Genomic DNA, 13411 nt, shown 5'->3' on the forward strand with positions numbered 1-13411 from the left:
CACACACTCACACACACACACTCACACACACACACTCACACACACACACTCACACACACACACTCACACACACACACTCACACACACACACTCACACACAGTATTTGTGATCTCTCCTCTAATGTGTCTTCTTGTGTGCAGATGCGTGTGACCTCACACTGGACCCAAACACAGCACACACACGTCTCTCTCTGTCTGAGGGGAACAGAAAGGTGACGCGTGTGAAGGAGCAGCAGCAGTCGTATCCTGATCATCCAGAGAGATTTGATGTCTTTCCTCAGGTTGTGTGTAGAGAGAGTCTGACTGGACGCTGTTACTGGGAGGTTGAGTGGAGTGGGTGGGGGGCTGATATATCAGTGACATATAAAGGAATCAGGAGGAAAGGACGCAGTTATGACTGTGTGTTTGGATGTAATATAAAGTCCTGGAGTCTGTTCTGCTCTGATAACAGTTACACTGTCTGGCACAATAATAAGAGAACTGACATCTCTGCCCCCTCCAGCTCCAACAGAGTAGGAGTGTATCTGGACTGGCCCGCCGGCACTCTGTCCTTCTACAGCGTCTCCTCTCACACACACACACTCACACACTTACACACACTCCACTCCACATTCACTGAGCCCCTCTATGCAGGGTTTAGGGTTTATTATAACTCCTCAGTGTGTGTGTGTGTGTGAGCTAGAATAGCCTCCTGTGTCCTGGAGGAACACCTGAGTCTGCAGGGAAACACACAACTGGTGAACATCATACACACATGCCTGCTGAGTATAAAACACACACACACACACACACACACACACACACACACACACACACACACACACACACACACACACACACACACACACACACACACACACACACACACACACACACACACACACACACACACACAAAATACACCCCTATCTCTCACACACACTCCTCTACACACACAACTAGTGGACATCATAATACACACATTTCCTTACACATACACACACACCTCTCTCTTTCTCTCTGCCACATACACACACACCTCTGTCTCATCCACACACACTTTGCTCTTTCTCTCACACACACAAACACACACACACACACACAGACCTGTCACATACACACACATACACTTTGCTCTTTCTCTCACACACACACTCGCACTCTACACCTCTCTTGCACGTGCGCGCACACACACACACGCGCACACACGCACACACGCACACACGCACACACGCACACACGCACACACGCACACACACGCACACACGCACACACACACACCCCTATCTCTCACACACTCCTCTACACACACAACTAGTGGACATCATAATACACACATTTCCTTACACATACACACACACCTCTCTCTTTCTCTCTGCCACACACACACACACACACACACACACACACACCTCTGTCTCATACACACACACACACTTTGCTCTTTCTCTCACACACACAAACACACTCTACACTTCTCTCTTCACACATGCGCACCACACACACACACACACACACTACACCCTTGTGTGTGTGTCTCTCTCTCTCACACACACAACACCTTTCTCTCTCTCTCTCTCTCTCTCTCTCTCTCACTCACTCACACACAAAATACCACAAAATACACCTGTATCTTTCTCACACACATACACACCTCTCTCACACACACTCTTACACACACTACACTTCTTTCTCACACATACACGCTACACATCTCTCTGTCATACACTCTATACCTCTCACTCTTTCACACACACCACTCACTCACAAACACACAGTACATCTCTCCGTAACACACATAATACACTTCTTTCACACAAACACACACAATCCACCTCTCTCTCTCTCTCATACGCACACACACACAGCCTCTCACATACACACACATAATATACCTCTCTCTCTCTCGCTCTCTCTCTCTCTCTCCCTCTCTCACACACACACACACACACACACACACCAAGTCTCTTACGCAAATGTATGCACACACACACACACATACACAGACACCTCTCTCTCACACACACTACACTTCTTTCTCACACATACACGGTACACATCTTTCTCTGTCTCTTACACACACTACACCTGTCTCTCTCTGTCATACACACACACAGACACACCTCTCACACACAAACACACAGTACATCTCTCTCTCTCTCTCACACACACACACACACACACATATTTTATGTCTTGCACACACAAACATGCACTGTACACCTGTCTCTCACATACACACATAATATATCTGTCTCTCTCTCTCTCTCACACACTCACACACACACACACACAAACACACAAACACAAAACACCTCTCTTGCTCACACACACACACTCTCTCTCTCACACCCCTCTCTCTCTCACACACACACACACAATACCACAAAATACACCTGTATCTTTCTCTTACACACATACACACACACCTCTCTCTCACACACACTCTCACACACACTACACTTCTTTCTCACACATACACGCTACACATCTTTCTCTGTCTCTTACACACACTACACCTGTCTCTCTGTCATACACACACACGAACACACACCTCTCTCACACACAAACACACAGTACATCTCTCTCTCTCACACACACACACACACACACACACGCACACACACACACACTACAAGTCTCTTACACAAACGTATGCACGCACACACACACACACACACATACACAAAACACCTCTCTCTCTCTCTCTCTCTCTCTCTCTCACACACACACACAAAATACACCTGTATCTTTCTCTTCTCTCATACACATACACACACCTCTCTCACACACACTCTTATACACACTACACTTCTTTCTGACACATACACGCTACACATCTCTCTCTGTCATTCACTCTATACCTCTCACTCTCTTTCACACACACACACCCACTCTCACACCACTCACACACAACCACCCACACACACACACCCACACACACAACCACCCACACACACCCACACACCCACACCCACACACACACCCACACCCACACCCACACCCACACACCCACACACACACACACAACCACTCACACACACACAACCACTCACACAGACACAACCACTCACACAGACACTATAAACCTCTCACACACACACACACACACACACACACACACACACACACACACACACACACACACACACACACACACACACACACACACACACACACACACACACACACACACACACACACACACACACAATAAATGATGCTCAAATAATAGACTGAGCTGCAGTTGATTTCTGTACATATGACATAAATACTGTTCTACAAGCTACACATGCTGTGGAATCGTAACCTCACTGTGTTAAACTCTGTACAAATCTACACATTAAAGGTGGAAATCTTTGGAAACTGAAAGGTTTTTCATTCTGTTTTCTGAGTGTTGGAGTGACACAGATACAGATGTTGTACACAGTATGAGTGAAATGTATTATAGAAATGTATTGTAAATATTTGAGATGAAATATTATTCTTATAATATGTTACTAGAGTTTAAGTATAATGTTTATCTAGCCAGAAAAGTCTGTATATTTGATTGAAGTAGGTAAGACAAACGTAGATTAAGAGAAAAATAACATACCTGTGATTATTTTTGTGGAGAGACTTCCATGTTGTTTTGGAGGGAAAAGAAACCGTAGTGTGTTAAAGGGGACTTTTATGGGGAATATGCCTGCCCGAAGACAGGAAGTGACATCACCTCATTTGCTGTTTTTCCTTATTTAAGTTTTTAAGGGAAAATTCAAGAGTGATGTTTTGAAGTTGATTGATATTGGAGAATTTATGATTGCTGGACTTTTATTCTTGTAAATGCTAAACTTTCCTTTTTTGAACATTTTTGTATGTTTTTGATGGGATGTGGTTTTTCTTTTGCACTGGAGCACTGGGAGCCAATAAAAACCTTTTCTTTTGTATCCACTTGGAGTGCTTAATGTTACCGCCAGATATTACTGCATTACAGTAGTCCAATCTTGATGTAATAAATGCATGGACCATCTTTTCTGCATCATGTGAGGAGAGTGTTTGATTTAAATTGTGCATGTGCTCATTATACCAAGGTACTAATTTTTTGTCCCTAATGATTGTATTCTTAAGTGGAGCAACATCATTAAAGGTGCACAGGAACAGCACAAACAAAGCACACGGGGCAGAGCTGGGCAGAGATCTATTAATAATAAAGACAGAAACAAGGGCAGTTAAATTCCAAACTTCTATCATTCTAAAGGTCTGGAGTACCAAGAGCTGAGCAAAGAGAACAGTGCCCTCACTCAGCTGGTCCGGAAATACAGTTCAGCATTAACACAGTAACACTACACTAACACACACTAACACTACACATGCTGAGGACCAGAAAATAACAGCAAACCCAATCAGAATCACCAGAATTACAAACAACATCACTTATTGGGAAACTCAATCAAAATGTTATCTGGCCCTAAATCAAAAGTACAGTGTGGCAGATTACCTAAGAACACTGTCTGATCCAAAACTGAGGTCCACCCTGACCAAGTACAGACTCAGTGACCACCGCCTGGCCATAGAGACCAGCAGACATAAACAGTCCTGTTTACCTGAAGAGCAGAGACTGTCAGCAGTGCCAGGACTATAAGACCCAGACAAAGTTGCACTTTCTAAATGAATGTACAACATTTAGACAGATTAGAACTAAATTCTTTAAGAAAATTAGCCACGTATTCCCTGAGTTTAAAAACCTCCCTGATGAGGAGAAGCTGCCGTATGTTGTTGGTGAACATAAAGAGTTCAGCACACTGGCAGCGCTGTACGTTCACTCCTGCCACAGTCTGAGGGACAGTGAGTGACCGAGTCAGATACCAGAGACACAAAGACGTTATTATTATTATTATTATTATTATTATTATTATAGTTATTATTATTATTATTATCGATATTATTATTATTGATATTATTATTATTATTGTTGTTGTTATTATTATTGGTATTGGTATTGTTATTATTATTGGTATTATTATTGGTATTGGTATTGGGTGTGTTGTAGTTCTATTATTATTGTTGTTACTAATATTGTAAGTGGTTATATTGTTGTTGTCATCTGTTGTTAGTGTTAATGTCTTTATCAAAGCTTTGGCAAGAGAGAGGGAGATGCACACGGGGATCCAGACTCCTGATGGAGGGAGAGAGAGAGAGAGAGAGAGAGAGAGAGAGAGAGAGGGAGATGCACACGGGGACCCAGACTCCTGATGGAGGGAGAGAGAGAGAGAGAGACGAACAGAGAGAGAGAGAGAGAGAGAGAGAGAGAGAGAGAGACGAACAGAGTGAGAGAGAGAGAGAGAGAGAGAGAGAGAGAGAGAGCCCTACAGGGTCCCAGATGGAGAAGGACAGAGAAATTTTCAGATTTCTCTATTATAACTTTATTAAACAATAAACAATATTAAACAATAAAGATCCACCTTTTGCTCACCTCTTGGCAATACAGTGGATTACATGATAACAGTACATTCTCTCTCAGTACATTCACTGTAAAGCTACTAACCCCTCTGTCTGATCACAGCCAAATCACTGTTCATTAATAGGACAGAGACTAACAGTGCTGCACCCACACAGACCAGTCAGCTGTTTAATATCAGGAGACAATACAGATGGGCCCAAAACAGCACAGAGGAGATCCAGAAAGCTCTCAAGAAATTCAAACACTTTTAGACACATTTCTTGAACACTCTTAATAAATCTAAATAAGAAGAATTGGCTTTTCAAAACACATATTGGATAACACATATTAAGTCTCTTTACAATCATTTACTCAAAAATGCAAGACCTGAACAAAAGCATATAACTGAAAAATTTAATATATTAGAACTACCAATAAAGGACTTCTAGAATCCCTTGGACTCACCCATCACTGAGCAGGAACTTAGAAATCAAATTTCTACTCTTAAAACCAAAAAAACCAAGTGTGTCTGATGGCATTTGAAATGAAATGATTAAACACCCAAGGAAAAAAATCCTGAAAAATACCAAAACCATCATTTTCCAAAAAGAGCCAGATCTCAGGCAAACACACCACACAAGTTTCACATTATGAACACAAACACTAGAAACCTGTACAAATTACAATTACTCAGGATTAAAGATTAGTTCAACTGGAAACTTCAATCCAGCAGTCAGTCAACTGAGAGAGAAAACACGCAGGGCATTCTGTGCAATCAAATGTCAAATTCACATTCAAATACCAATTCAAATTTGGCTCAAAATCTTCCAGTCTATCATACAACCAATTCTGCTGTATGGTTGTGAAGTGTGAGGGCTACTCATAATGGAACAAACACCCAGCTGAAATTATGCACTCTGAATTCTGTAAAAATATCTTGAAAGTGCACAGGAAAACAACAAATAATGCCTGTAGAGCTGAATTAGGCCAATTTACACTATTATTCCAAATTCAAAAAAGGATTATTATATACTGGCTATACTTAAAAAACGGTGACTACCACTGGTACCACTATAAAACCCTGCAGTGCCAAGAGCTGAGCAGAGAAAAGAGTCCCTTCACACAGCTGGTTCCCTCACACAGCAGGTCCCCTCACACAGCTGGTCCCCTCACACAGCTGGTTCCCTCACACAGCAGGTCTTCCACACAGCTGGTACCCTCACACAGCTGGTCCCCTCACACAGCTGGTCCCCTCACACAGCAGGTCCCCTCACACAGCTGGTCCCCTCACACAGCAGGTCCCCTCACACAGCTGGCCCTGACACTGAGTTCATTAACAAACACTAACACTATAACACACGAGGACCAGTCTGAAATACAAACAATCAGACCAAACCAAATGATAACACTACAAAAGCTAAACTACATTAACTGTTGGAACACACAAACACAAGCTCAAAGCATAATGCACTGTTATCTGACCCTAAAATGTCACTACACTCTAGCAGACTTCCTGTACAAAGCAAAGTGAGTGACATTAAACACAGAAACATGTTGACAAAGTACAGACTCAGGGAACACAGCCTGCCCATCCAGACCAGCCAATATAAGTCATGCAGTCTGCAGAAGAGCAGAGACTCTGTCAGCAGTGTAAAAATGACACTGTAGAGACAGAGCTGCACTTTCTCACTGAATGTGAAACATTCAGTCAAACACAACAAATTTACTTTACAAAATTTGAGACGACCGACCCCAACTCTAAGTATCTATCGAACACTGACAAATTGTCCATCCTATTGGGTGAAAAGAAAGCAGCGCTTTAACTGGACAATATACAGCCTCCAGAAAAAAATAAGAGACCGCTCCAATTTTTTCTTAAATCAGCATCTCCACATGTACAGCAGCCCTTCCATTCAAGTGTTTGTTGAAATCCTTCACAGACACACCTCATTCTACTTAATGAGATGCTGAATAGGTGATCACCTTAACAAAATCCTGTTCTAACGAGCAACAGAATAAAAACCACTGCTGCTGTCATCACTGTTCTCTTGTTATAGAACCAGCTGGATGGGAAAAGCAGTGCTAGGACTACCCAAAAATTAGTATAGTCAAAATACAGCTACAGACCATGCCAAAAGAGTTGAAAAGAAAGTTTCGTAATCAGGAAAGCTTTACTGGCAGAGGGATACAGTGAGCATCTGGTTGCTTCTATCTTGAAAATTTCAAAAACTGCGGTTTACAAGTACACGGTCCAGCAGCTCCAGACTGGCAGAGGTCAAAACGACTCTCTACCGACCATGATGATCGCCGCCTCATTCGAATGTCACTTAACACCCGTAAGATGACGTCAAGTGACTTACAAAATGAATGGCATGCAGCAGCTGCGTTGAATTGCACAGCGAGGACGGTTCGAAACAGGCTTCTGGAGGCAGAGCTGAATTCATGCAAAGCTAGAAAAAAGCTCTTTGTCAATGAGAAGCAAAGAAGAACCAGACTGAAGTTTGCAAAAGACCATAAGGATTGGACTGTAGAGGACTGGAGTAAGGAGTTTATGAACACACATAAAGTGCAATGGATCCATGCAAAATTTGCATGTTTGTGTTCTGTCAATTTGTCTGTGACATTGATGAGCTTGTTTTCATGGAACCTGCTAAAAGGAAAAGGGTTTCCCTTGTATGGAAACACTTTGAGCAGATCTCTCCAAATAAGGTATTGCACATAATATGCCTGTAAATAATGAAATGTGTTACTACTATAATATTCACAAGTCGTTTTTTTTCCCATTCCAAGCCACTGGGATACAACAACAACACCTCATCTATGTTATTGTACTTGTCATGTATAGTGAGGGGGATAGAGTTGGATCCAGCCAAGGTGGGTATGCATTTCCAATTTTCATATTTGTTAATCAACCATGATAATAATGACATTGACCACGATGCAACATTCATCACACACATCACAAAATAAAAACAAAACATGTGCACATGTTCATGTAATTACTTCTGACATGCAAATACTGTAATTAAACCATAACCTGATTTTATTTTATTCACTGTTAACATTAATATGCACACACATATATATATATATATATATACATATATATATATACATATATATATATACATATATATACATATATATATATATATATATATATACATATACATATGCATATATATATATATATACATACTGCATTATTCTCTGCACCTTACATGTTATTTGCAGTTTGGATTGGATTACAAAGTGTAAAAATGACAAAGTGTAATCTAATCTTTACAAAGCAGTGACCAGAAAGGAAGAGCTGGATGAGGCTTTGGTCTTCATGATTGTTAGAGACACACAGCCATTTAGCACAGTTGAGGATAAAGGCTTCAGGGATTTTCCTAACTAGGAAAGTATGTGTGGTGACATGGATAAATTATGAGAGTAGTATTAAAAAAATAATATTTTCTTCCTTCCCTTTAGACCGCAAAGGCCATGGTTGAGGACAAATATCAACAAGAGAAAGAGAAGACCAAAGTTGAGGTCCAGAAAGTTCCTGCAGTGAGTGTGACAGCAGACACTCCTACTTGGCTGTGACCTGCCATTTTATAGATGACAACACATGTCTGAAGTCCACATTACTCGGTGTAGTGAAATTCCCACAGGCGCACATTTGGCCTGTGTGAAATCCTCTCTTATGGAAGAATGGGAAATAAAATCCAAAGTAACATGTCTAGTTACTGATGGCGCATCTGATGATTGCCTGTGGCAAACAGCTGAAGCTGCATCATGCCTTCTGCATTGCTCACACCCTGAATATAGTTGTTAAAAAAGCTCTTGAACTAACCCCAGTGCTGTCTGCCATTCCTACAAAGGCAAGGAAGCTGGTGGGCTATTTTAGAAGCAGCACAACTGTCAAAGTTAGTAACATTATTTTCACATTTATTTACACATTGTGTTATATTGCTACATATGTAACGTTTAGGTTTTTATCGTTAAAGGGGAAGCTGGACCTTGTTCAAGAGCATATGGGAAAACCAAAAAAGAAACTGATTCAGGAGGTTGAAACAAGGTGGTACAGCAGCTTTCAAATGCTGGAGCGATTAGTAGAACTCAGGGAGCCTGTAAGCACTGGCAGGCTTACAAACTGCTATTCCTGCTCTGACCTCTGATGAGTACAATAATGTTTGTGAGCTCCTGTCTATACTGTCTCCTTTTCACAAGGCCACTGTGGTGCTGACAGAGGAGAAAAAGGTATCTGGCTCCAAAGTGGTGCTATTATTGAAAATGGTGGAAAAGATGCTCCAGGAAGAGGCAGCAAAGGCAACGGTCCCAGTAGCTAGTGAACTGGGAGAGACCTCATCAGGCTCCTTAGGGAAAAGCTCCACACAGCATGAGCATTATATCGCTGGGAACGCTGCTAGACCCAAGATACAAATCACTTGGATCCTTTAGCCCAAAAAAGGCAGATGAAGGAGTAAAACAACTCACCTTTGAATGTACCAATGTAATAGGGTCGAGACAGTCACATTCAATACCAGCTGCAGCTTCAACATCACAGGATGCTGTAGCTGAAAGACCTGGTTAGTATTTTTGCATTGGATTAAAGTCAATTTCAGAGTTATAACCTCATTCATATTATCTGGTTTTGCTTCTCAGGAAACAAACTGTGGTGTGATTTTGATGCCACATTCATGGAGGCCAGAAGAACTCACAATGTCACTGCTGATGCCACAGTTGAAGTGCAGACCTGGCAGAACTGAAGAAAAGCAGAACACAGGATCCCCTCCAGTACTGGCAAAGGCAGAGGTGCATATATCCAAATCTCTAAAGGCTTGCTGTGGGATACTTGTGCACCCCTGCCTTCTCAGTACCATGGGAAAGTGTTTTCTTCAAAGCCGGGGAAGTTATTTTCAAAAAGAGAAACCAACTGAGTCCAAGCACAGTGGAAAAAAAATATTATTTCTTAATAAAAGTGAATGAAGTCACCACAGTATTCATAAGCATAACCATTTTCCCATCTTTGAAAAACACTGCAACAGTCTTAAAAACATCTCAACATAAATATCTCATGTCCTATTTGGTTTATTTAAACATTGACTGAAATCAACCTGTTTTTTGACACTAGTAGATCTCCAAAACCATTACCTACACATCAAAAACAGATTAGATGAATGAATGAACCACACAAAATCATATTAAGTTGTTTTTATTTCTATTGTTGGCAGTGACTATTCCCATGCTGACACCGGTGCAAAACAGCCAAGAGATCCATCACAAATAGTTGAAATGACAATAAATGTTTAGCCAGCAGGGGGGTTTGTGTGCACATGAAGCCTCCAGATATGAACCTTTTTTTTGAACCAATTGGATGGAAAGCTTCAAGGATTCATCTGGCAATCACTACAAAAACAAACAAAATGTTTTAAAAAAATAGAATTTAGCATTTACAAGTTACAAGTTCAATAAAAGAAAATCAGCAATCATAAATTCTCCAACATAAGTCAACATCAAAACTCCACTCTTGAAATTTCCTTTGGAAACTAATACAAGGAAAAACAGGAAATTGGGTGATGTCACTTCCTGTCTTTAAGCAGGACAATTCCCCATAAAGCTCCCCTTCAAAGACAACATGGAAGACTCTCCACAAAGAAATCACATATAAATTCATTTTTTCTTAATATACTTTTGTTTTACCTACTTTGTTAAAATAGACAAACTTTTCTGTGTTAATCCTGTGTTTTAATTTACATACATATATAAATATATATACACACAGCATATGTGCATTTCAAACACACAGTCCATGAACACACTGTGGTGGAGGGTAACTATGATAAGATATTACACTCATACTGTGTACATCTGCACCTGTATCACTCCACCACACAGAAAACAGCATGAAAAACCTTTCCCAGTTTCCAAAGATTTCCAATTTTAATGTGTAGATTTGTAGAGAGACTTCAACACTGTGAGTTATGATTCCAAAGCATGTGTAACTTGTAGAACAGCGTGTATCATACGTACAGAAATAAACTGCAGCTGAAGAGTCCTTTAGCATGATTTATTGTGCATGTGTTTTTTTTTGGGGACTTCTCACTGGTACTCACAATTTATTATTACATGGGTAGTACACACACACACACGCACACACATACTAACAAGCAATTTTTACATGTTTATATGTCATCAAAGGTACAGAGATATTATTGTTTATTTTATGTTTCTTTTGAAAATGTTACTTTGCTAATCGCAATGTCATGAAATCTTGTATCCTGTGTAAAAACCCCAGCTGCTGTGGTTGCTATGGTGACAGCGATGCTTGTTAATGTTAGCGCAGATCTTTTCGACATGTTATTGTGTTGTTTTTTGTTGTTGTGATTTTCTATCTTTCATTGGTTAAATGATAATATGGGTTTTCTGGTTAAGTTTCACTTTCTAAATGTTTACTCGATTTGTAATCAACTCGTTATTTTTAGTATTTTAACATGCTGTTTGTAGTGGTTGATCATTCCTGTTCATATTTGTTATTATGACATTAGGCTACTTACGTTATTTATGTGACCTACAGGACATTGTTGTGCTGCGCTTAACATTACACAGCACAATATAGCAACTTAGATTTCCAGATGAAATTTTTTTTTTACTAACGGACCTTGAGGGGAGGAGAGTCTGCCAGTCTCTCTCTCTCACATGCACACACACGCACGCAATTTCATTTTTCCATGTTTTTACAGTAAAGGTTCACAGACCCAGTACTGCCGCTTGCCTCGTGATGTTAACAGTGCCAGAACAAAACGCAGCATCACAGCGAGTAGACAGAATTGTCGGGGTACACAAGCTGGCTTGGTATTGTGAAACAGTGCGGTTGTGCACAGCTGGATCTCTTGAGTTGTCGCGTATTTGTTCACTGAACGTATGGATGGACAGGTAGCTAGCTCACGTTAGTTGTAGGAACTAACCACAGCTTAGCTTGCTCTAGCTAGAAGTGTCCAATACAGCGATACGCTGTATAATGATCCCATAAACTAAACTTCATATCATTTTAAGCAACGGATCATCCAGCATATTGCAGAGAGGAAGAGCATGTTAAAGCAATGAAAAAAAGAAAGCAAAAACATGAAGGCATTGTGTAAGGCATTGTTTTATCGCTTCGACAAGAGCTTAATCGGGTGATTGTGTCTGTAGCCACGCTGTCGATGTATTGCATAAAGGCGCATTTTTCGCCGCTTTCATCGCTTACGGCCATACCACTCTGAACACGCCCGATCTCGTCCGATCTCGGAAGCTAAGCAGGGTCGGGCCTGGTTAGTACTTGGATGGGAGACCGCCTGGGAATACCAGGTGCTGTAAGCTTTTCTTCTTAGCTATGTTTCTTTTCATTTTTGCCTCTTTTCACGTACAACGTGGCTTCATTTCTTTAGGGTTTTATTTTATGCTTTCTTTCTTGCTTTTAGGTTTAGAACTGTAGCATTTTGGAGCTTAGTAAGTGCACCGGGTTCTCATAAACGTATGTATGTTTGTCTTATCAATTTCACCAAAACAACTCCATGTTTCTTTACTTTTACATCTTTCTCTTACCTTCATGTATTATGCCGTTTGTGTGTGCGAACACTTTCGGAGCAATTATCTAGGTGCGTTGGACCGCACGCCACTCAAAGCTTTTATTAACGGAACTGGAGGTTGGTTGCGTCGAGTTCAACTCCGTCCAATCATTTTGGGATTAGAACATGGTTTTACTCTTGAATCCCTTTCGACATTATATGTGCTATGTACATTTTAATGGGTGTTGTTTTGGGAAGGGATAGACTAATTTTAGTTACTGCAGCCTTTCTTTCGTTTGCTAACTATATTCATTCTGTTCCTTCTACCAGGGGAGCCAAGTCTGTCTCTCACTCATACATACACACACACACACACACACACACACACACACACACACACACACACACACACACACACACACACACACACACACATTAACAAGCAATTGATTTTTTACATGTTTATATATCATCACAG

At 40.8% G+C, this 13411-nt stretch overlaps 1 long non-coding RNA gene and 1 other non-coding gene across 2 annotated transcripts; both read left to right on the forward strand.

Annotated features, from left to right (window-relative positions):
* The first annotated feature begins 7804 nt into the window (after positions 1–7804).
* Positions 7805–10163, forward strand: LOC145657495 (uncharacterized). Its single transcript, XR_014123227.1, has 4 exons — positions 7805–8107; positions 8189–8272; positions 8873–8950; positions 10049–10163. It is a non-coding gene; the product is annotated as an uncharacterized LOC145657495 (long non-coding RNA).
* A 2463-nt stretch (positions 10164–12626) lies between these two features.
* Positions 12627–12745, forward strand: LOC145659700 (5S ribosomal RNA). Its single transcript, XR_014125806.1, has one exon. It is a non-coding gene; the product is annotated as a 5S ribosomal RNA (ribosomal RNA).
* Positions 12746–13411: the final 666 nt, after the last annotated feature.

This window comes from Electrophorus electricus, chromosome 1 (genome assembly GCF_041902795.1).
Source record: "Electrophorus electricus isolate QZ-2024a chromosome 1, ASM4190279v1, whole genome shotgun sequence".
Classification (NCBI taxonomy): Eukaryota; Metazoa; Chordata; class Actinopteri; order Gymnotiformes; family Gymnotidae; genus Electrophorus; species Electrophorus electricus.